Raw genomic sequence first — 24,508 nt, 5'->3', positions numbered from 1 at the left:
AAGACTTGTGCTCCAGACCCTTCACCAGCTTGGTTGCCCTTCTCTGGACACGCTCCAGCACCTCAATGTCTTTCCTGTAGTGAGAGGCCCAAAACTGAACACAGGACTCGAGGTGCGGCCTCACCAGTGCCGAGTACAGGGGAACAATCACCTCCCTGCTCCTGCTGGCCACACTATTTCTGATACAGGCCAGGATGCCGTTGGCCTTCTTGGCCACCTGGGCACGCTGCTGGCTCATATTCAGCCGGCTGTCAACCAGCACCCCCAGGTCTTTCTCTGCCAGGCAGCTTTCCAGCCACTCTTCCCCAAGCCTGTAGCATTGCACGGGGTTGTTGTGACCCAAGTGCAGGACCCGGCACTTCGCCACGTTTGTTGAAGCCTGCAGGGAAAAGCAGTCTACTCTAGAGCAGATGTGAACCTTCTATAGAGGTAAATGCTCAGCACAGTGAGGAAGGGAAAAAGTGGGCAAGAGGAGGACAAATGAATGCTTGGCACACAACAGCTTAGCTTCGTCTTGCTTAACATCAGCTATCTCAGGGCTAGTCTAGTCTGAGCAAGTCTTTCTGGCATGCTTTGCCAGAAACGTCAACACCGAGACTCATCTCACCATATGACATATTTTAAAGATAGGTGGGGGAGGTGAGAGGCTAAGTAACTTGTTTAAACTAGCTGTATAAGTTTTATATTGCAGCAGTTAGTTGAGATCCCACCAAATAAATCTCAAACAGCGGTTCTCTGCCCTTCTGTCTCTGGCATTCACTTTATAGGGCATGAGCTGGGAGAAAGATCCCTGAGTGTGCCAGCTAGTGTATTTTCACAGAGTAGTGTGAATTATCAGTAATTAAGACTAGTGGACAGAGAGTCTAACTCTTGCTGAAATTAGTGGCAATTAGGCATCCAAGTAAACATTAGGGACTAAAATCTCTTTGAAGATGAGAACATAGATTCTCTTGTCTGATTCTTCCAAACACAATGCTGTACAGTGGGTAACGTAAGGTACTTCTCCTGAGGCAGAATAGCATATGGAGGCAAAATGCTTTCCAAAGATATTGCCCATAGATAAACTATGATCATTGCTGCAAGTGTTTAGGGTGGGAATTTGTGTTTGCCCAGAGCATAAGCATAGATGCATAGTAAGACAGAGAAACAGAGGGAGGGAAAGTACCATCGAATATGACTGATTTAGTCTGAGGAATAGGTGGAACTATTTTGTAAACAGTTCGTACACTTGCTTTGAGAAGACAACAAGAAATACAGGATTGGCTATTGTTTTCAATTGTCTAGGTGGCTTAGAAGTTATGTCTAGATGGCAGTCAACATGTAGCAGCTGCTCTCAAAGACATCCGTGAGTTGGCTTTGAATTACTTTGCTGGTGTTAATAAGAACATAGCCCCCATGGATCCACAAACCTTCTTGAGAATATTTAGCCCTTGGCCTGTGTTGAGCTCTCCACTGCTCCAAAGACTAAAGCTTGTCTGGGAAAGTTTGTTGCAATTCAGTCCTACCCATAACATCATTAACCAAATTCCACAGGCACTTAAAAAACACTTCACCACTAGGCAGTTTGCCTGACCTGATAGAGCTAGTGCTAGCAAATTTCAAAACAGGTTTTTTATGTATTTATTTTTTAAAGCATCTTACTATTCATCCCCATTTAGAGCTCCCAATCTTTGTATGTGACCCTGGCTGGATGCCAGGTGCCCACCAAAGCTGGTCTATCACTCCCCCTCCTCAGCTGGACAGGGGAGAGAAAATATAACAAAGGGCTCGTGGGTCGAGATAAGGACGGTGAGAGATCACTCACCAGTTACCGTCATGGGCAAAAAAGACTTGACTCAGGAAAAATTAACTTAATTTATTACCAATCAAACCAGAGTAGGGTAATAAGAAATAAAATAAAATCTTAAAACACCTTCCCCTCACCCCTCACTTCCTCCTGGGCACAGCTTCAGTCCTGAATTCTCTACCTCCTCCCCTCAAGCAGAACAGGGAGATGGGGAATGGGGGTTGCGGGCAGTTCATCACACGTCGTCTCTGCTGCTCCTTCCTCCTCAAGGGCAGGACTCATCACACTCTTCGCCTGCTCCAGTGTGGGGTCCTTCCCACAGGAGACAGTCCTTCACAAACTTCTCCAGTGTGGGTCCCTTCCATGGTGTGCAGTCCTTCAGGAGCACACTGCTCCAGCGTGGGTCCCCTGTGGGGTCACAAGTCCTGCCAGAAAACTTGCTCCAGTGTGGGCTCCTCTCTCCATGGGGCCGCAGGTCCTGCCAGGAGCCTGCTCCAGCGCAGGCTTCCCACAGGGTCACAGCCTCCTTCGGGAACCCACCTGCTCCGGCGTGGGGTCCTCCCCGGGCTGCAGGTGGATATCTGCTCCCCCGTGGACCTCCCTGGGCTGCAGGGGGACAGCCTGCCTCACCATGGTCTTCCCCACGGGCTGCAGGGGAATCTCTGCTCCAGCGCCTGGAGCATCTCCTCCCCCTCCTTCTTCACTGACCTTGGGGTCTGCAGGGCTGTTTTTCTCACATGTTCTTACTCCTCTCTCCAGCTGCAGTTTCTGTGCTGCAGCAACTTTTTTCCCTTCTTAAATCTGTTATCCCAGAGGAGGTACTACCACTGTCACTGACGGGCTCGGCCTTGGCCAACGGTGGGTCCGTCTTGGAGCCAGCTGGCATTGGCTCTGTCAGATATAGGGGAAGCTTCCAGCAGGTTCTCACAGAAGACACCTGTGTAGCCCCCTGCTACCTAAACCTGGCCATGCAAGCCCTCTACAGTATGAACAGAGTATTTACTAAATTCAAGCTTAACTTAGACTTTTTAGGGGTGTCTCTTTCTTGCAGCTCCTTAAAAAAATGAGCAATACTGACCTTGTCCAGTGCTGCCTGCACAACTGATTCACTCTCAGTATCCAAAGCTGACGTTGCCTCATCAAGCAGAAGAATTTTAGGATTGCGAACCAGTGCTCGGGCAATTGCTATTCTTTGCTTCTGACCTCCGCTCAGCTGTGCCCCTCTTTCTCCAACCACAGTTTCAAACTTCTACAAGACAACCACACGCATTTCCAGAACACTCAGTGGCACAGTCCTTTCACCAAAGAAAGGCAGTGTAAAGAAAAGGCACGTCGGTATCAGTAGCCCCAGCAGCATCTTCTCCTTCCTCTAAAACTCTACAGGATAAACAGCCACTTGGATATACCTGCCTAATTGTTTTTGTCCCTGGAATTCTAATAGTTCTCCAAATGCTCACCAATTCATGACCTAAAGATTTAAAATTAACATTATTCTCAAAAGTTATGAGGAAGGTCTGCATAGCTGTGCTTATTCACAGCTCCAGGGATAGCTTCCTCTGCTTACAAGAATCCCTTCTAAGGAATTCTTTGGCACAAGAAGGTTTAGGAGAAGTTATTTCAGCAGGACAGCTGGTTTGCTTACATTGGGTAGCTTCATGATGAAGTCATAAGCATTTGCTTCCTTGGTAGCTTTTTCAATCTCTTCCATGGTGACGTCCTCATGGCCATAACGAATGTTTTCTGCAATGCTAGTAGCAAATAGCACGGGCTCCTGATTCACCACACCAATAATCTCCCGCAGATATCTTACATTTAAGGTCTTAATATCCTGCCCGTCAATGGTAACCTAAATGAAAGGAAGCAGACAACAACTGTTTACTAAGTGTTTTGGTCAAGAAACCTCTCTCCCCAGGCTGGCCCTTGCCTCTTTAGGGGAGACTTTATCGTGTCATTGGAACAAGGCCCATGAGGCCAGAACCAGACTTCCAACAACTGTGGCACACAGGGCAGTCATCTTACTTGAGGTATCTTACCGTGCCTTCCTTGGGATCATAAAATCTCTGGATGAGCTGAACGGTTGTACTTTTCCCACAGCCACTGCCACCAACCAGGGCCACTGTCTGGCCACAGCTAACCTCGAGGTTCAAGCCCTTCAGTATCTGTGCATATAAGAAGGGTAACCAAAAACATAACTGTATGTAAAAATGTCAGTGTAAATTTGAAGAAACTCTATAGACTACAATAAGATTTTGCAAGAGAGCTTTAGCTAGTGAGGGGAAGAACTACATGTGAAATTGTGGAAAGGCTGATGTGGAGTTTCTGGAGTTTTACTGCACTATGAAGAGATTCTTCCTTCTGCTCATCCCTTCAAAATGTGGCATTTCACACCTACTGCAAAAGTGAAGGTCTGCTTTCCATGCAAACTTACTTACTCCTCCCTCGACCGCTGAGTTTCAGGTAGGTGGCAAAGATGCCACAAAGCAATCACTGCAGTTGTAGGGGAAAAGAACTTTTCTTTCCCTCTTACACTGCTGTTGACCTATGGGGGCTTTTCTCTGTAGGTTTCTCTAAAACTTCAAGCAGAGACATATTTGTAAATCTCTATGTAACAAGATGAAAGGGAACATTTTCTTGGATATTTCTTCTTCAGTTACCAAGGAGGAACAATTTATAGTTTTATTTTTGCATATTTATATAAAACATCATATTATTTCATTACAAGTAACCTGGAAGGAAGCCATCATGAGGAAGTTCCTAGCTTAAAAGAAGTGGGAGAGCTGATATTCCATTAAACATTTGCCAGGACTATTCTTATTTCAGAACAATAGTGTAAAACAAACACTTTTTCATTTCAGTAATACTAAAACCTCTGAATTTTGCCATTTTAATCAAGAATATTTTAAATTGTGAGATTCAGGTGATGTCAAAATGAGCAAGTATGAACTGACACTACCTATTTTAAACCCTCAATCTACCTTAGAACTCAATCGAAAGTCTTTGTTCTGCAAGTCTTTACATGGAAATATATTTATTACATTGTTAGACATTTACATGGAAACTAGCTAATATAAATGCCAAATGTTTAAATTGATCTCTTTAGAAACTGGTGAGCTGGAATATTTTCTTTTTTTTATTTATTTAAAAGTTGACTAAGAAAGCCCCCTTCTTCTCTGTCTTCATGTTCTAACTGAACAAAATGGAAATAGGTCCCCTTTTATAGATTACTGAAACTGGACTTCCTTCACATTGGAAAAGATGCTTTTCCAAGACATTCTTAATAAATGTATTTTCAGAAATCATTCAGACCTCTCCCCAGTTAATTGCATCAAGGCTTACCTTAGTGAGAGCTCTCAGACAAAGCAATAATTTCCTTCAAAGGGGCAGGTTTTGCATTGTAAATGTAATAAAGTATGTGTTGGATCTGCTGCCAGTTTCTCAGAGAAATACTTTTACCAGATGTACAGTGTGGACAATTTGGCAGAGCAGTATACTGCTATAACATTTTAACTGGGTTAAAACAAGTGTTATTACAATTAGTGTTTTTCTTTATATTTGTGACTTATAAGGATCTCCAACCTTTTAGTTTTTAGTGGAAATTTCATGTAGTTACATTTTATTTTAAAAGGTTGGCTTTTAATTTAGTTAACCAACCAGTTCTGGCTAAAATGTGTTATCAGTTCTAGATGAAAGCAAAGGTTTCCATTATTTCTAGGACCTTTTTTTTTTTTTTCCCCAGTTATAGCAATTGTTTCTCTCTAAGGCAATCAAGTTATCTAAATGGAATCTGTATCACCTCCATGTGTAATACCTTAGTATCTGGCCCAGCAGGGTAATTGAAGTAAACATTTTGGAATTCCGAAGTCCCCTTAACATGCTTCAGTTTATAGGCAGCATTGGATGAACTGTCAATTTGAGGTTCCTGTGCAGAACAACATGTCAAGAAAAGGGAAAAAACATTGTCTAGATTCCTAATGGCATTTTAGCATGATAAAGGGCTGTGACATCTTAGAAGTTAATGTTACCAGATAATGAGGCATAGCAGGCCTCATTGCAAAGTAGCTGCAACTACTCATGGATGCATGAAGCTGCCAGTCCAGGTCACTGGAAGATCTGCTGTCAGGGGTGAGTGACCAAGGCAAATGCTCAGGGCCTTAAGTCTTCACTGGCATAAATTAAGGATAGAGGAAATAATTTAAAACATCAGTGAAAGGGAGGAGTAACCTACACATTCACATCCAGCCATTGCATACTAACAGTAACTTGTGTTCATGATTACACTCCTTCCTTTAGTATACTGTAGGAGACAGCAGCTGTGCCATATTAACGCAGACAGAGGACTAGGTTTTAATGCACTTGTTTTCATTCCTACCAAGAACAGTCTTGAACCAGGAATAGTGCACTAATATCCAAAGGCAGAAATATAGCTTGTGTAGACAACCCAAGATTAGTTTTAAAATAGCATTGTAGTCACTATGACACTATAGTAGCAAGGTTCAGCCCCTGCCAGCCATCCAGTGGGTACCAGTTTACAGCCTCAGCTAGCCAGTATGTACCATAAGTCTGGTAAGTAAATATTATAGCTCAGACCAATCCTTGTCAGGCATGGTGCTTCTGTTACTGGTATCTCAGCTAGTTACTTGAGTTAGCATGGGAATAATTACAACAGCTGCGCTCACATCTCTGCGCTACAAGGTAGATGTCACCTCAGAGGTAAAAATATCAGAAGACACTTCAGCTTTGTTTCAAAACCATTATCTGCAAAAATTGGAAACACAACCCTAAGTTTAGTTCTATTTTATACACAGTATTTAGAAAAGTCATATAAAGTTATAAACTATACAAATATTTTAATATTTTTTGATATAGGACTTGAAAGTAGAAGTTACATTGCCAAATCACTACAGATGTAGTCACTATAAAGGCAGTCCTTTAAATTATTGATAGCTGAAAAGAAATATTATCAGTAACTTGGGCATAGTTACAGAAGATCTAGAATTGTCTCTCAGTTGTTGGATTGGGCTTTTTTTAAGAATGAAGATTGAAGTATATTTATTCAAGGAAGCTTTGCAATAATTTCTTTTTCTTCTTTAACCTGGTTTTCTGAACTACCGGATAAAACAACTACTGGTAGGAATTTGCATCTTCCTCAGTTATTGGCTCACATTCCAGTATTTAGATGCTTGTCCCGTATCCAAATTTGTGTTAGTAGAATTTTTAAATGTTATTATATTGTACACACAATCGCTACTTTTAGTTCAGAAAAGAAGTCAGATGTTCTACACTTTTGGATGACAGACATGGCAAAAGACCTAAAGAGAAAATAGAACCCACCACATAATACATAGCTAAGAATTCATAACTCTAATTAGGTAGTTTCATTTATCTGAGAATATTAACTCTCATTGCTTCAAGTAGTTTCATGCATGCTGTGCAATAAGATGAAGTCTAGAATCAAAGCAGCGATTAAACAGGTGGCAATCATTTATCAAAAGGTAAACATCAGTAGGAAAAAAGGGAATCAAATTTCCTTCTTCCACAACTGGACAATAAGAAAGATATTGTGAGGTGCTGATGGCTGGGATTCTTCTTTAGTGACAATCGAGAACAGAAGGATGTTTCTAATTCCACCTGAAAGAAATTAGCCAGCACTTACTTTTGTGGTTAAACATAGAAAAAAATTGCTTTCTTTCTTCATATAACATAAAACCAAGGGTACTTCGACCCAAAAGGTAAAGGCACAGTAATCTACTTCACCATAGTACTGGCAAGAACAGAACCAAATGTTTGAGGAAACCGGAAACTTCTTTGCGTGAAACTGAAATCGTTTGTCACACCAAAAGCAGACTCTAATTTCTAATCTATTTTTTTCAGCCTTGGATCTGACTTTTTAATGTTTGGGTGCTTTTTATGAACACATGCAACTCTGCCACCCATTTCTGATGTTGAGAATAAACGCTTATTTGTATTTTATTCTAATTATATCTAGGTATCTGAGCATATACCAAGCTTACATTACAGTCTAAATTGTTAGTGGCCCAGAGGAGGTGACAGTGAGTATGGCCTTCTGCAAGGACCAGAAATAACCCCCACCTTGCAGTCGTGCTGCTTGCCAGATGAGACAGAAGCCTGGCTGCAGGTGCTCCTGCTTTCCCTGCTCCACCTGCTGCTTTCACTGAGGATGTGAGAACAAAGCTCCTTCCCAGCTGGTTTACTGCCTCACCAGTGCCGAGTACAGGGGAACATTCACCTCCCTGCTCCTGCTGGCAACAAAATGGACCCACCCACCTGGTCACAAGTGGGAACAATTAAATGAGCTGCTCCTCAAAGACTCTTGGGTCTAGCTAGTGACCCTGGTGCCTGAGCACAATGGAGAGAATGGCTCCAAAAGCTGCTTACTATCACAGATACAAACTCCTTAGCAGGCAGGCGGTGACTGGGATCAAACCTTCAACCACACTGTCATACCGCAAGCCCTCCAACAAAAGGTCCAACCTGATACCAGCATAGATAAAGACTGTAGGTAAATGAACTGTGCCTAAGACAGGAGCTAACACGTTACAAAGGGAATGCTGCCTGACGCCTGGTCTTTCTCTCCTGAATGCAACCACCTCAGTACTTCAGCAAAGATCTGGTGTGACTGAATAAAAAATTAACAGCTAATTATTATTGATCCAAACTGGCTTTTTCACAAGGGACTTCGAATTAGGTGATTTTTATGTTGCTACCCAACTTACAGAAGTATCAGTGTTATGCAGAACAACTGTACTGTTTCTTTTTATTAGCAGGGGTGAAAAAGTGAAAAAAGTATTTTGAAAAGCTAACTTCGACCTCACTTAAAATTTGACGTCACATATTCCAAAAAGATTATACAAGATCAGTTCAGTATTTCTCATAAACATTGTTCAGCTACTGGTGAATACACACTGTAAAGACTTTTCCAATTGTATAATCATTGGACAGTATCAAGGTGGTTCCATACCAGAAGGCCAAGGCATACGATGCATATATCAAAAAGAAAGCAATACCCATAGAAACATTGGCTGACATAGCCTTTTTGATACCAATGTGTTTGGCATCTTCTAATTTTTTGTTTGTTTGTTTCTGAAAAAAAAAAACCAAAACCCCAAACCAGAACATACAGGAAATTAATCTTTCTTACATTGTGTATATTCATAAATTTCCCATAAAATAAATCAAACGTATAAAAATATTTTTGTAAACAGTAATCCAGTTCTGAGAAAGATCTTGGTAAGAGTAGATGAAAACGTATTGACTGCCTTTCATGTTGTAACAGACTGAGCTGATCAATTTTGTTTGGAACAAGTCCTGGAGGAGTGGAAAAAGGCTGTGGCAAGCTGTTAAACAGCTCTCATCTTGTGATTTTAGGTGGAATCTTCCAACTGTGAGTGAATATTACTGATGTTATGAAGAAAGGTAAGCAGTGCCTTGAATTGTGGATAGAGCCACAGGACGGAAGTATTACAAAAGAAACAGTAACCTGAGAAACTACAATCTTGTAGCCTGACAAAAACAGCACACAAAGCTTGCAAACAGATCCTGAAGAAAATACCAAAATCAGAAATAAATGGAAATAAAATAAAATCATACAAAATTACAAGAAATGAAATGTGTTATGGGTTATGAAAGCAAAGGATTAACCCAATTACTTTTCTTTAATACTGTCTTTTCTAGAGAGGCGAGACAGTAAAACTAGTCCTTTGGGACTTCATTAATGCCATCTAATGCCAATTTATCCTAAAGCCATAGGATAAATTATTAAATGAACAGTAGTTGTGAAGTAATAAAAGAACAGTACAGTTTGAAGCAAGACTGTGGTGTTCAGCAGGGAGCTATAATACCCAAGGGAGTTGACAACATGAATTCTTCAGTCAGTCTTGGGATTTATTGTTTTTACTTATTTTAGTGACTTGGGCATGCAAACAATACTCAGGATAATGAAATTTCCTGATGGTACAAACCCAAGAGAATCAGTACAGAGGACCAGTGAGAGGGCCAGGAAAAAGAATACCAGAATGTCTTACAGAATGAGAGACTTGATGTTGGAGGGTAGTAATAAGAGAAGCAGATGAACCATAATTATGTAAAATAAAAGATGACCAGTGAAATGGCAAACCTATACTGTATGAGAAAACTGTAAGAACTTAATTTGGTTGTCCTAGCAAAATGCCACCTGAGAGAGCCTATGATATATTTATATAAACAGTACAGGAAAGTAAACCCATGGGAGGGAACTACTAAAGCAAATGTTCAGTGCTGATACAGTAACAAATTAATGTATAGGAACTATGCATACACTTCGTTGGAAAGAGATGTCCCATCTTCAGACAGTCAAGCAGTAGAATAGCCTCCCACCAGCAGTAGAGTTAAAAAGCCTACCTGGTTTTAGAATGGAGTTTTTATGCTTATTAAGAAGGGAATTAGATGACACATTTGCTTACTACCTGGTCCTGGTAACACAGGAGGTCCTTCCCACTTCTGGGTCACGAGGAAAGACCTACAATCACATTTAGTGCACCCATGGCAGGAAGTGGCTGGCAAACAGTGCTCTAAGGATGAGGAGGAAAAAGAGGGGATGAAAAGCACTGGGTAACTAAAGAAAGATGCTGGGGTGAACTGGGAAGTGAGGGCCAGATACCCAAAGGACTTCTTTCAGTTGCCTGAGCCGGCAGCAGTGGCGGCTGGAGCATAAAGGGAGAAGCAGGTCAGGGGATGGTGCGTGTTTTCTGTGGATAACAATTGTTATTGAACCTCGAGTTTGAAAAACTCCTGGCAGTATTTGTGGTCATGCTGGTTATCTTTAGATAAAAGATCAAAAAGATGGCACGAATGATGTTCCATAGTATAATAGAAATATATACATATGCATAACCTTGGTTTGTGACCTTAGTGTTATACTTGTCTTTTTTTTGCCACGTGCCTGTCTTTTTTGCTTACAACTCTCACTGGGTTTATGAGGCCTGTAAGACCATATTCTCTTTGGGAAAGGAACTGTATCTCTGCATGTTTTATGATGCTTTTTGAAGCTAATAAAAAAGTAGCGACAAGAAAGAAGTCAGCAGCAAAGATATAAAAAAATTCAAAATCTCTTTAGTCACTATTATAAAAACAATGAACATATGGAAACTTTATTCTCACCTTTCAATTTCTTTTCTTTGTCCTCCAAATGCTACCACAGTTCGAATTGCTGCCAGAACTTCCTCTGCAACAGCTCCTGCTCTTGCATATGCAGCTAGCTCTTTGTTAGTGAATGTGGAAATTATCTGTGCAGAAGAAAAATATTTTAACTCCCCCACTCAAACAAAACCAGAACGAGCTCAAGTGTTGTTCTGATGTCTAAGAATTCTTAATTTATTGTACCAAATTTCCTATCTGCTTTATTTTATTATAAAGATTTAAAAAGAATCCACATTTGACTTCCAAGGCAGAAATTTAATGAAGGGCATCATGACAATGTTTGCATTGCATAAAATATATTGACTAGAAAAATGCATGTTATCTGCTGCCAAAAAATGAGGTTGGATTTTCAGTTCTATACTTTCATCATTTTGGACGGCCAGAGGAGCTGACTAAGATCCCTTACACTTAGAAATACTTGCACCAGCACGGTCAGGCCGTTCTGGTTTGTGTCAGGACAATTAGTTGCCCGACAGCCATGGGAACAGTCATGTTCCAAACACATAGTAGGCTGCAGATGAAGCTATAGCAGAGTACTCATGTGCTATGGAGTATTAGGGACCGCACATGTTAAATAGGGTTGGGATTTTCATCTTAGCTGAAAGGGCAAGGCTGGCCAGTGTCACTGAAACTTAGTAGCCAGTTGGTACTCGACATCCTGATGCCCCATTGAAAGTCCTAGCCAAAAGCAATTATATTTCTATAGATGAAGTCTCTTTCTCTCTCCAGGTGGTCTGCATCCACTTCTGGCATGCTGTTTTCAGTAAGTGATTGGGAGCTGAGCAAATGGCAAAGGCATGGTCTGGAGCAGAGTTAACGGTGTGCCGGCTGCCCGGCTGTCTCTGCCCGTGTCCTTGTGCTGTCCCTGGGGGTAAAGCCCTCCTCGCCTTGGGGTCGGGGCCCACAGATGGGCCTTGTCTTAGGAAACCTGATTCACTCCAGGTTCATGCCAGAACTTACTGTCAGTTACCTGCGATGATGGCAGCTGTGCCATTTGACTTCATTTCTGTATTTATTTGTTTTTACTGACAGTACTTGGTTATTTTGCTGTAGTTGTCATGGTGTCCAATGAAGAAGGCAAAGGTACTGCTTATTTACCCTTTCATGTTTATACTTACATAAACTTTGCAGCAGTATAGCTGAGTCCATGGTGGAGGCACCGCACTTCTTCAGCTGTACCAGTGTCGTCATGCACCTATTCACACCTTTCTGCATGTGGGCAAGGTCTAAATTCACTAAGAGCCAGACTGCATTTTTAAATCTTACAGATACCAAATGGGATTATAGAAGATATAGTTTACCAATGTATTGAAAACTCACACTTTTTGCCTACCTTTGCCCAGAGAGCTGATGAGAACCCTAGAACAGGACTGAGTGCCAGGATCACAAGTGTTATTTTCCGGCTTTTTGTAAAACCAACTATAAATCCAGTGAAAAAGGTAGCCACTGCCTGAAAGAACATTGCCATTTTCCCCCTATTCCTTCATTAATCTTGGAGATGTCACTGAAAAAAACAAATTATATCCAAACAAATAAGAATGTGTGGAAAAGACAGAAATAAACTCTTTGGATGCAGTACACTTTGTCAGTGCTTCATCATGTTTCTAACACTTGCAATTCAACACAGCTACAAGTTTGCAGCCACAGAGGGCATGGAGCAGCATTCTCCAACACCTCTCTTCCTCGGGTTCCATTTAAATGATCTGTACACATCTCAGGATCCATATAAATAATAGCATAGCTTACGGAGGAGTTTAATAAGATAAAATAATATTGCTCTGAGGGAAGTATTACAACTGATTTGCAATAATTAGAATTAGTACTCAGTTGCCAGTTAACTGATATGTAATACTTACTCTAGAAATCTACTGTTAAATTTGCCTACATCATTTACATCAAACCATCTAATCTCCTGTGTCATTACAGCATGAAAAAATTCTTGTCTGATTCTTTTTATTTGCCAGCCAGCAGCCAGCATCCAAAATGAAACTTGAATGTAGTGCAGCAAAAAGAACACCAGCTCTTGTGCCAGGATAATAATATGCATATCTGAAAGGAAACAAAAAGATTGGAAATGGAATTAATTCTACTCCAAACAGGACTAGCTGCTATTCCTCTTTCTTCACTATAATGAATATTTTTAATTTCTTTCAGAATCAGATTTCAGTTGTTATCTTTTGCTAACTTATTATACAACTTCCACAAAGTGAAAAAAATTTCTAAAAGTATTGTCTTAAAATCCATGAAGACATAGATTAAAAAAACAAGCTTAGAATGACATATTGACTCTTAGAAATACTTCCCACAATCAATGAAAATTAAGACAGGGATTTTAAAAATGCTTAAGTGATATGAAAGCAAAAGTAAGTTAAGCTTCAAGATATCCACTTTCATTTAACAAAGTAAAGATATAGATACTGAATTTTAATTGTTTGTATGTTATCATAATTTAACTGTTTTGTTTAGTCATCTTTGAGAAATGTTAGTTTTTAAAAAATTGTGTACATTCCTAAGGAAAAAGAAATAAATTAGTGTCTAGGTACTGTTCATGCAATTACGACAAAATAAGGCTCCACACATTCAAAAAAAAGAAAAAGCAATAACGAAAGCTATTCTAAGTACTTTTGTTACAAATGAATGCCAAAGATGTTTTATTCATGATTGCAGTTAAACAAAATATTTCATATTTAAACTGAAAAATATTAGTACATTAATAACTTAAAATTAAATGAGCAGCTGAATGTTGTTCTTAATCATTGCCAGCATAATAAAAAAGCTACAAAAAGCAGCAAAACTAGGGAAAAACCAGAATTTATACATTTGTTCACATTCAGTTTATGCCAAAACACAATGGAATTAATTTAATTTTGGTTCAAAATCCCTATTAATTGTGGTTATTTTATAATATCATTAGTAACAATTAATTAGAAAATAAAAGTATATGACATTGTGAATTATTTGTTCAGTGACATTTGTTAAGAAACACATAGCTCTGCTTTTGCCAGCTTTTTTGCATGACAAATAAACTGAATGTTTATGTTTAGATTCCAGTTCCAGAATTGAGCCAGATAATTTTTGTATGAATAATTCCTAATTATTATCGTACATAGTGGGGTTTGTACAACAAGAGTAGAATTTGCCATCTGTGATTTCATACTCCCTTCAAGGAGCAGACCATCCTGGCTTACTTACAAAACAAATACCCTTCTCTGAGATTGAACAAAAAGACTAGGGTTTTCTTTCCATTTCAGAAAGGGGGCATGAAGAAAGAGGAGCTAGGCCTTAAAAGAAGTGTGAACAGAAGGAAAACCTGGAAAGGGCAAAGCATGACAAGAGAAGAGATATGGTATAGGTAGACAGAGAGAGAAAAAGGAACAACCCCCCCCCTCCAACCATAAACCTGGAAATTGCTCAGACAATGGCACCTGTGATGTGTCCTCACAGCCTGTCTCTGAAAATAACTGGTGCTTAACACCTTAGAAGACTGTGGATAAATATTATTAGACTAACATGAAATAGCTTCTCAGTGAGACAGTTTAATCGGACCAACTGTTGCATCTCAGTCCCTATTACAATTTTATCCAATTAGAAACGTTAAAAATATCTAAGTTCTTGGCCTAATTTATATTTTTTTTGTTATGAGCTCTGCAGATTTGTTGGGCATTATATAAAAAGCATTTCTCTTATCAGTTTTAAATTTGGCGTCTCTCGACTTCACTGTCTGTTCTTTGTTCTTCTAGAAGAAAAGGGTACCAAAGAGTACTTGATTCACCTTCCCAATGGCAATCATTATTATTATGTGGGTGACCATTAGGTGGATATTACTCTGTGTTTGTAGTGGCTAAATGAAAGACTAAATGAAAACAGAAAACCTGGAAATTTAATGGAAACTCCATCATGCATGATTTCATAACTGTCTCATTTTGGTTTATTTCTGGTAGAGTACAAGGTGTTTGTCTCTAAGGAACGTTTTTCAGAATTTCCCTTATTATCAATAAATTTTAAATGTGTGATCCTGTGCAGTAAGAACATGGAGAGAATAAATGGCTTGTCTAAGAAGTTATCATGAGCTTTTGACATTGAAGGGATGCATGGGGGAGGAAGAAAGGGAGTAGTTTCTCTGAGTTACAAGAAGCTTTGTTTCACTTTCTTTCATAAAACTGGATCCAAACTTCACTAGCTGATGGAGTTATGTGAAAATAGTACCTACAGTTTTCATACAGCTACTAGGGTCTCCTAGGTACTGTGCTTTAAAAAGTTCATAAACTAGTAGAAAACATGTGGTTTAGAGATGTATGAAATTAGTTGACTTTGCTGACTGATATGGTGTCATTTAATAACGGATTAAATGAAGTAATTTTGGGGCTTTGCATGTGATCAGTTCCAACATTTTAGGGCATTTGTTAGGCATCAGCCAAAACGTTTGTGGCTTTGCCGAAAATGAGAAAGCCAAAGAGCAGGAAATGGGGAATCTCCATAGAAGCTCTTGCAGAGCTGGCACAGAGCTCCTTCAGCTGTGAGAGGTCCTGCTCCCAGGACCTCCCTCAGAACCAGGTGGGTGGCAGCCATTTGTGCATTGGACTGTGCCTTACTCTCTTGTGGTGGTTACCTACTGAGAGAGGCAGGAAAGCAAAGGAGAAAAGGAAAAAGGATTGTCGTGGTTTAACCCCAGCCAGCAGCAAAGCACCATGCAGCCACTCACTTCCCCCCCACCCAGTGGGGTGGGGGAGAGAATCAGAAGGAAAAAGGAAAACTCATGGGTTGATATATGAACAGTTTAATAGAACAGAAAGGAAGAAAATAATAATGATAATAATAACAAGAATAATAAAATGACAATAATAATACAAGAATTGGAATATACAGAACAAGTGAAGCACTGTGCAATTGCTCACCACTCGCCAACCCATGCCCTGTCAGTTCCCGAGCAGTGATTCCTCCCAGCCCCATTCCCCCCAGTTTATATGCTGGACATGACGTCCCATGGTATGGAATACCCCGTTGGCCAGTTTGGGTCAGCTGCCCTGGCTGTGCCGCCTCCCAACTTCTTGTGCCCCTCCAGCTTTCTTGCTGGCTAGGCATGAGAAGCTGAAAAATCCTTGACTTAGACTAAACACTACTTAGCAACAACTGAAAACATTGGTGTGTTATCAACATTCTTCTCATACTGAACCCAAAACATAACTCTATACCAGCTACTAGAAAGAAAATTAACTCTATTCCAGCTGAAACCAGGACAGGATGAACAGGAAAGTTGTGGCAGGAAGAAAAGAAGCCAGCTTGCCAGGCAGGCAGGGCTGGTGGCAAAATGGGAGCTGGAGAAGTGTACAAGGGGAGGACAAGGAGTAGAATGATGTGGGCAAGGGGGAAGAGCAAGAGTAGGAGCATGCATTGAGGGAAAGGCATGAGAACTGGCATGGGAGGACAACAAGGCATCCTGACACACAAGAAAGGGAGGAATAACTGTCCCCCTGAGTGAGCTTCTGGCATAAAGGTTGTAGGTTTGCAGGAGCCATCTGGCACAGGCTGGGATTAGAGTGAGAAAATGCAACGTGCCCCTGACTCATACAATGATGACGTAACAAAAAACTGAATTCCTTCCTTTCCATGAGATATTTATCATGAGATTAATCTTGAGCTAAATAGTAGAATAATATTTACAGGACAATTGCTTGAGATCTCTATTACAAGCAAAGAATAGCCATGAAGTGAATGAAAACTTTCCTAATTTCTTCCTCCAACTTTCCCATGAGAGCATAAGAAAAAATCTATATAGAAAAATTCACTAACATATGGTTCAATAAAGAAAAATTTGCTAGAGAGCAAATTAGAGAAAAGCTAGTTTATTTTTATTTAATCACATGATAATAATTTCCTTCTGTAAGCTCCTATCCCAACAATGCTGAATGGAGCTTAAAAGCAGTCAGCTACCTAACACCTTACCTAGCCCCTGACCATGTTTAAGGGAACTGGAGCTAAGCAACACATTACAAAGCATTTTCTGAAGCCAGAAGTGAACATTCTACCTGTAAGATAATAAACAGTTAAAAAACTAGTTAAATTCAGGTACTTTACAACCACTAGCCTAAATTCCACATTTCAAATACAATATTTTCTCTGGAATGTGTGCTGGTTTTATGAATATTTATAAAACAATACACAGGAGCTATAAAACCCACCTTATTTAATAGTGCTCTGGAGTACTTTACAAATGTAAGTTCATAAATAAGTAAAGTTCAGAAAATTAATGAATATGGTATTAGGCGCTTCCTTCCAATTGTCCAGGGGACACGTTTTTATTTAATGAATTCTTGTTGCCAGAGGTTAAAGGTGTAATTAAATTGTATAAGGATTCGTCTACATGTAAAGCTAATCAGGAATGAGCAATTCTGGAATGTACATTTGGCACTTTAATTTCAGAATAAATATGCCTTGTTCTGGTTTGGCTCTGCAGTAAGAAGTGATCATAACAAGTTTTCAGAATTAGATACTGCACTTTATATTTACACTTGATTTAAACCTAGACTAATTTTCCAGTGCAAATACTGCACAGTAGAAATCAAATGATGAAGCAGAGGTGACAACACTTAATAGTTTGACTCTTTTGGGGATGCTTTGAGGAATATCATTATACCTCTGTGCACCAGTAACAGTCATTCTTGTCCAAATATTCAGAGGGAGTGGTTAACTCCTTTTGAAATCAATGTTTGACAGGTAAGTTCGGTGATTTAAATAAGCATAATGCTCTTTAATGAAGATCATTGGGCTGAACCATGCAACTGTATGAATATAGTGTTCAGCTCTTTGCCCTCTGTACCTTATCTACTTCTCTGTCAAGGAACAAAGTGGTGTTGGAGAAGTGGGAAATAACATGGAGGTCTTTGGAGAAGTTTAGGAAATTCAAAGTCACGTAACATGAGCAAGGTTCCCACTGGTTTAGAAGAAAAGGACAAAGTTGATGATGTTTGGACAAAAGGGACTCTCAGGTGCATCTCTTATATGCTCAAACTTAGCAGCAGAAAAGCATTTTTTTCTGATAATCTCATCCTTATATCAGTCTGAAAGTCTTTTTTTGTTGTTGTTTAAATAAGCGGACCTATAATCATAGTCTTTGGGACACTTTTAATATCCTTCTAAAATTCTTACAGAGGCATGCACAATCAAATCCAACAGGTGTTAAAGCTCAGATTTATTCTTCAGTAAAAAGTTAGAACGCTGGTAACATTTTGTAAACCACAGGCTCAATGATGTAAAGGGAATTAATACTACACAGCTGACTGAAAAATTCTTAAGATTTAAAATGATGGCTCCAAAATGTGCGCATCACTTACCTAAAAGCTGAGGGGTCTCTCCTTCAAGGAGTTACCTCAGGCGGTGCCCCGACCCAAGGGGGAGTCCCCGGCTGCAGACCCACTGCTCCCAGGAGGACTGATTCCCACATGTCCTCCGGCGGGAACCCATTTATACCCTTGTCGAATCTGATCTGTGGTCATTTAATCCGTATTGGCCAAGAGGGTCACCTCAGTGTATCTGGCACATTTCCATTGGTCAGATCAAATTTCAACCTGCAGCCTCTAGGGTTTGGGGTTTTTTCTCTTCTCCCTGCCTGGAGAAGTTTTGTTTCCTGCTGAGGGGAGTGTATTGCCACACAATCCACCCCATGACCACAGTCATGATTCAAATGGTTCCCTTGGAGTGGTGGTACAGTCACCTCTTGCCTCCAAAGTTAAAAGGGAGTGCAGTCTGTTGAATTTGATGCTCATTGTGGGTCATCATTCCATTCTGGTCTAGAATTAAAGTGGAATATCTGACACAGGAATATCCAGCGCATGAACAGGTTTTAAAGGAGTATACTTAACCGTTAGTACAGACTTCGCTACCACGTTTGACACAACTTATTGCAATACAGATTACAGCAATCATAACTACAAGCATTATTAAAGATTAGAGAAGGCTGGTCATCCACCCTGTCAAAGAAAATCGGAATATATCAAAACCTTTCCCAGCCAGTTAGTCCCTGGTGCAGAAGCAATTGCCTCTGAGTCTCTTGCCACTTTCTTTTGTTGATTTGATCTTGAAGCTACATTGACACATTTGGAGTGAACACAGCAGTTGTCCATTGACAGGTTCAAAAACTTCATATACACCCTTCTCTTTCAGTAACATTGAATCCAATACAGCTCAATTTTGGATAGTCATTTTACCAGTATGTTATAACTGATCGTTCAAGAGTCCCCAAACTGTCGCATGCAGTGTTGGCTGAGGTTGATAGTTGTAAACTCAGTTCTAGAATGCTCTGTTGGTGTTCCCTTGGGTACCATACACAGTCCCCCCCACGGAATTTCAGGGCATAGTGTAGTACCATTCCAACTCCACCCCGTGATCCCGTGGGTTAGTTGGAGGATCTACTGACATTTGGTGTTGCATACAGAACTAACATTTACTGCACCTGGTGACCAACTATAAACAACATGAGTATAACCGCCTCCCGCATCCAATCTGAACCTCCAACTATAACTGTTACATTGCTCCCATGTGAGCTCAAGGGCTCGTGATATACTGATGTCCATCATTTTCACCACTACATTATCATCCAGATCTTCACCATCCATGCCTGCCACCATCATCACTGCCAGCAGAAGCACTGGAAGGGCTTGTTTCTTCATTGTCCTGTAAGAAAGCACAAACTAGGCCTTGGTCTTAAACCAGGTCACAGCATTAGAAGTCCAGGATTATCCACTGGGCACTGACGTGGTGAGTCTTTCCGTTCCCTTCTAAGGCTTCCCAGGCATACAAGCCTTTGGGTTTTGCTAAGGTCATAGGAACAATACCAGTGGAGGGCAGTTTCACCATGGCAGGTTGGCCCACGTATGTCTCCAGTGGGAACTGGCATCTCTGATTATCTGGTATAGAGTCATTGCCCCTTAATGGTCCCATAGGACAAAATGCTTGAATTTTTGGACTTCCATAATTTCCTCATCGGCTATTAACAGTAAAAACTGCCTGTGGTAATGGTGTGTCCCAGTTATGGCATGAGACAACAGCATGTTTTTTGATCAAGCCATTGGTTCACCCAACTATACCATTAGCTTGGGGGTAATATGGGGTGTGAAACACCCTTTGATGCCTTCCCCTTGTGCCCAGTCTTGTACCACTGTGGCTGTGAAATACGACCCATTATCACTTAGAATACATTCAGGAATAGGTAGAACACCAAACCATTCTTGCAAAACCTGGACTGTCTGGTCTCCAGTAGCTGTGCCAAGAGCCATTGGTCATAGACAATCCTGATACTACCTCCACTCCCACTAAAATATATTTCCTTCCATGGGATGGTCTCAGAGGACCAATGTAATCATCAACCTGCCACGTGCTCCAAAGAGCCTTGCCTTGTCTGATATGCTGGGCGGGAGCTTGATTTGGGTGATTAGCCTTAAGCCTTATTTGGCATTGCAGGCAAGCTGTAAGAATTGCTTCACAGATTTTCATAGACACTGGCCAACCCCAAGATTGGCATTCGTAATAGAGATCTGCTTTCCCTGAGTGGTCTTGCTTGATATGCAACCATTCTGCTAGTCTATCTCAGCCTTCCTTCTCACCCGTGACCATCCTTATTTGGGCCAGGTGGTCCACCTGTTGATTCCATTTCGCAGCTGGGGTTCTATCCCAAGCGTGTCCCTTCACCCATCCCACCTTTAAAGGTTGGGATCTCCTATTGCCAGGAGACGTTGCCAATCCTCTGTCCTCCATGTTTTCGCATGACTTACTTCCCACTTACTAGATTCCCACTGACATATCCACTCTGTAGCTCCCTTAAAGGTTGTGTAAGAGTCAGCATAGACCAAAAATACACAGCAATTAGTAAATATTGAAATATCTAATAACATTTGTGCTGGGTTATGTATTTATTACACCCACTTTTTTTGATAACTGGGGCTTTATTACATATTTTGGTTTAAATATTTAGTTTTGCATAAGAACTGCTTCTGATTTCAACGCATAGCACAACAGATTTTCTTTCTCAGTTTCTTTTACCATTTCCCATTAATCCATTTATTGAGTTCCTTAACCCAAATTGTAATATTTTAAAGTGTTTCCTTTAAACCTGACATAGCAGTTAATAAGTGAACTGTTTGTAACAGCACAGTAGACTAGTTGGAAGAAATACAGAACTAATCAAAATTAAAGCCCTGTCACTTCTCACAGTAGTGACTGGGCCAGTGACACATCTGGCCCACAGCATAGGAGCAAACTGGGAATCAATAGCTTGAGGCGCGCTGCTATACTACCCTTTATTTTGTTTAACTACAACTCTTTTTTTTTTTGCATAAAAGCCATATTTCAATGACACCAACTAGAAATTACAACAGTTCCTACCTGGATAAGTAATATTTTCTCAAGTATATAAGCTATCTGTCATGTCACCAAAGATGATCATCATAAGGGGGAGACCTGCTCCATGGAGTATTGCCATGGTAGTGCCTAGCACCATGAGGAGTTTATCCTGCCAGTTGGAGTATCGAAACTAAAAGCAGAAACAGAATCGTGCTGAAAACTTCCCTAATTGCAGCAAATGCATTTGAGCGACAACACAGTGTTAACAGTGCAGGACGCAGTAAAAAGTAAAATAAGAAAATTTTAATACATAAAAAGGTAAAATTGTAACATAAACACAACTTCTTAATAATCGTTTTAAGAATAAAATAATGGATTTCATAAAATATGAATAATAATAAAATATTAAAAACTTATGTTTAAACAAATTTTGCATTCAATTTAACTATGTCCAGCAGGAATTTGAATTGATGACTATAACTGAAATTAAAAAAATAAAATCTAATAATATATCTGTAATAATTTCTTTACTTTTATAATATCTTAGGTCTACACTTTGGGCTGGTGGGTCTTTACTACTGTAAGCAGTTTCAAGTCCAATATATTTAAGGCTGTATAAAAGTGATGTCTCCTGTTTCTGTTGTAACATTACTAATACTTCCCATGAAGCAATCGTCATAAAAAACCTAAATATGACTGTGTCATGACCCAGACTGGACAGACCAGGGAGTCATGTTTAATTTGAAATTCCCTCAGGCTAAATTAAGGTGAAACAACACCAAACGATCAGTTAAAGATTTTATTCATGACAGAAGCAAACTGAACTGGGGAGGTGTGGTAGTAGGTGGCAGGGTTTCTCACAACAGGAATCGGCATAAGACTACTTCTGTAAACTGTGTAACCATATACATCGATACAGGGAATAAGGAGATCCCTCCTGTTGAGTCACGAGGTTCAGAGCAGACCCCCTTGCTTTCCAGACTCCTCCTCAGACAAGGGCCCGGGGGTGGCTGGATCCACTCTTAGTCCCAGACTTGGTCAATGGTTTTATGTCTTAAAGGGATGAGGTGTAGGGATTGTGGAAAAGGAAAAGGAAAGAGAGAAGAAGACAGAGAGAGAAAAAGGAAGAGAGAAAGATTTCACCGCTCCTGGGTCCAGCGTTGGTCCAGTCAGCCGAGGGTCCAGTTCCAGTGGGCTTGCGCAACTGGGGCTTCAGTTTGTGTCCTTTTATCATCCTTGCCCCTCCTTCAGGCAGGCACCCGAACTGGTCAGGTTAACGAGCAGTTTGTGAGCCTTTGGGCTTGCGGCTGGTTTGTGGAGTAACTTCTCCTTCCTTGCAGACTGGCCATTGTTTGATCTTTGTATCAGAACAGCTTATCAGAACAGGGAGCTGCGCACCCTCCAGCACGCCCTCCCCCTCCTGTTGCTGATGTCTGAGCTGATGGGCTTTTCACCTTGGTTCCTTGCTGTGCAGGGTTTGTCTTTAAGTAGAACTTGCCCCACCACAATGTTTGAGACATTAACTCTTTCAGTTTCTCATAGATTGTGTACTAAGGAGAGTAAGAGTTTCATCATGCATTTTATTGTACAGAAGTACACAAGTGTGTCATGGTTTCAGCCCAGCTGGGAACAAAGCACCATGAGGCCACTTGCTCACTCCTCCCCACCGGTAGGATGATGATGAGAAAACATAAAGAAAAGCTCATGGGTGGAGACAAGGACAGGGAGGGATCACTCACCAGTTACAGTCACAGGCAAAAACCAGAGTCAACTGGGAGAAAAAACAAAACCAATTTAATTTACTACCAATCAAATCAAAACAAGGATAATGGGAAGTAAAACCAAATCTTAAAACACCTTCCCCCACCCCTCCCTTCTTCCTGGGCATAGCTTCACTCCCGAATTCTCTACCCAACCCCCCCAGCGGCACAGGGAATGGGGGTTATGATCAGTTCATCACACGTTGTCTATGCCGCTCCTTCCTCCTCAGGGGGAAGACTCCTCACTCTTCCCCTGCTCCAGCGTGGGGTCCCTCCCACAGGAGACAGTCCTCCATGGACTTCCCCAGTGTGAGTCCTTCCACGGGCTGCAGTTCTTCACGAACTGCTCCAGCGTGGGTCCTTTCCACGGGCTGCAGTCCTTCAGGAACAGACTGTTCCAGTGTGGGCTTTCCCATGCAGTCACGGCCATCTTGGAGGGCCCTTGCTCCAGCATGGGGTCCTCCATGGGCTGCAGGTGGGCATCTGCTCCACCATTCACCTCCATGGGCTGCAGGGGCATCACCTCCTCCCCCTCCTTTTCACTGACCTCTCTGTCTGTATAGGTGTTTCTCTCACATTCCACTCCCCTCTCAGCTGCAGGTTTTCCAGCAGGTGGGGATGGGGTTTTTTTTACCTTCTTAAATACATTCTCCCAGAGGTACTACCACCATCACTGATGGGCTCGGCCTAGGTCAGAGGTGGGTCCAACTTGGAGCCAGGGAAGCTTCCAGCAGCTTCTCACAGGAACCACCCCTGTAGCCCCTCCCCTGCTACCAAAACCCCGCCACACAAACCCCAAACAAAATGGAAAATAATAACTCTGGGTTTTAGTCAGCTTGCTGCTGAAGCCAAAAAAAATCTTAAATCCAGTTACTGGATCTGCATGGAGGCAGGAGCCGTGGGATATCATGTCGCCACAGGGACCTCTAAACAGACTCTCAGGTAATTGCTGGATACCTTATTCTCCTTGTAGGGTAGATGGTAAATCACCTCTCACGCCCTGGAAGGGCAGTGCCTAGGAATGGTTAGGTCAGAGCAGGTTGTTCCTGTCCCCATACTCCAAATGAGGAAGAAGAGAAAAAGAAAAAGGAGTAAAAATGTCTTTCTTATTGCATAATAACGAGCATGAGTCCTTGAGTAAAAATGTATCTGTGGATGAGTAACAGAGTGGATGTGTTCAGCATCCCATGGCTCTTAGGAGGCACCCATGTCAGTGTGCCAGCCCGGGGTACTCCTGGGAGACGCTGGTTTGTGCATGACATACATGTCTGACCTTGCTGCCAGAAAATAGGCAAGAGTGCTCAGACCAGTCTGGGGATGTGATTTCCACAAGCAACAAAACCAAGAAGAGAAGTTCAATGCATTTTCCTCTCTGAGCCTGTAGTGATGGTCTGAAAGGTGTGGCTATGAAATAATCCCTTAAATGAAAGAA

The 24,508-nt window shown here is 41.1% G+C and overlaps 1 pseudogene; it reads right to left on the bottom strand.

Annotated features, from left to right (window-relative positions):
• LOC104828762 overlaps positions 1 to 23,986 on the bottom strand; it is a 49,694-nt pseudogene extending 25,708 nt beyond the window's left edge.
• Between the last annotated feature and the right edge of the window lie 522 nt (positions 23,987 to 24,508).

The sequence above is a fragment of the Haliaeetus leucocephalus genome, unplaced genomic scaffold, assembly GCF_000737465.1.
Source record: "Haliaeetus leucocephalus isolate CR32 unplaced genomic scaffold, Haliaeetus_leucocephalus-4.0 Scaffold0, whole genome shotgun sequence".
Taxonomy (NCBI): Eukaryota; Metazoa; Chordata; class Aves; order Accipitriformes; family Accipitridae; genus Haliaeetus; species Haliaeetus leucocephalus.
This window is presented reverse-complemented; position numbering and strand designations above follow the sequence as displayed.